Source organism: Mchenga conophoros, linkage group LG3 (assembly GCF_057382185.1).
Source record: "Mchenga conophoros isolate Kocher_MC1m ecotype Shallow Benthic linkage group LG3, M_conophoros_male_GT1.1, whole genome shotgun sequence".
Lineage (NCBI taxonomy): Eukaryota > Metazoa > Chordata > Actinopteri > Cichliformes > Cichlidae > Mchenga > Mchenga conophoros.
The window spans coordinates 35,881,618-35,883,228 of NC_140528.1; positions in this window are offsets into that span (position 1 = coordinate 35,881,618).

Here is a 1,611-nt window from a genome sequence, read left to right on the forward strand (position 1 = left end):
CCTTGCCCTGGTCCTCCTGAGAGCTCTCACCACGTCCTCAGTGCAGAGTGCAGAGCTGCCAGGTTTGAGTGAGGATCTGGACTCCTCAAGCTGGGCCATGTTGTCCGTTTCAAACCTGGTGTAGAAAGCGTTGAGGTCGTCAGGGAGGGAGGAAGGGTTGCTGCCCTCCACCTGGATGGTTCTGGGGTGAAGATCGCAGTATTCACAGAGGCCATGATTTTGAGGCCCTGCCAGGCTGAGTGGAGGTCCCCTGTGGTCAATTTCTTTTCAACTGTGTTTTTATACTTCAGTTTAGCAGTTTTTATGGCCCTCTTCACCTCTTTTTTATCCAGAGCAGAGCCGGTGAAGAAAATCCTCTTTTTTTTATCAAGGATTTCCTTGAGCTCCTTGGTGATCCAGGGTTTGTTGTTGGAGACTGTTTTTGAGAGGATAATGTTGTCAACACAGAAGGAGATGTATGATGTCACCGTGTCGACTTGTTCGTCAATGTCATCAGAGGGAGAAAGAAGGCTGTCCCAGTCAGTGGCTTCGAAACCTTCTTGTAAGGTGAGGATACTTTCCTCTGTCCACTGCTTGATATTTTTGGTGACCTTTTTAATCCTCTTGATGGCTGGGGTGTAAGCAGGGGCCAGCAGGATGGTGTGGTAGTTGCTAAGCTGAGAGGGGGGGAGGGGTAGGGCTTTAAATGCATCTGGTACATAGCCATAGCATTTATCCAGAGATTCATGTGCACAGAAACCTCCCTGCTTGTTAAAAATAGGCACAGTTATTACAGGTCATTTTAAGAACAGGATTTGTGATACAGACCTTCTTTAGATTTCAGACTATCATCATTTAAAGAAACTGCTGCAGCTTTTTGGACCTCACCTTTGTGTACTTTGTGCATTTGTGTAAACCAGACTTCAGGTTTATGAATTTAGTGACTTTTATATTTCACATTTGTATATCACCATGGAAACCTATGTTAAAGTCTGTGAATAATCTGGACTCCACCTGATGAAGTTACATCATGTGACTTCCCCCCTCACCCTGATGACCTTCAACTGTGCTGTGTAAACAAACAAAATGAAACGAGCTCTCAGTTTGTTTCTGCTCCAAGATCCGACTTTAAACACTGAAACCGGATGTTCCAGTTTCAGGATCTTGAACCCTGAAGATGATTCTTCTTATTTATTTATTTTTAATTTTTATTAATGTCAGATATAATGCCAGATTCTACAGTTATTAACAGTTTTTATCAGAAGAATACGGTAAGTCACTACTATATGGGACCTACTCATTGGTGCCCCCTGAGTTTAATTCTATCTCATCTGCTGATCAGAAGGTACTTCAGTTGCTGCCTTTTTCAGTCTGCATGCCAAATATATTTGGGCTAAACAATAAACCTTCCAAGTTGCTCTCTGATGCATCCGTCAGCGTATTAATGTGTGTGGATATTAGAAAGACTTACATAGAAAAAGGTGCTTGTATGAGGTGAATCAGGCAAATTGCATAAAGCTCTTTAACTGGTCAGGGAGAGAAAGGTAACCAGTGCATTTACCATGAGTACTTGACAGGCTCGAAGAGTGTGAGAGTCAAGAAAAGATAAAAAAAAACACATCTGTTCCACTC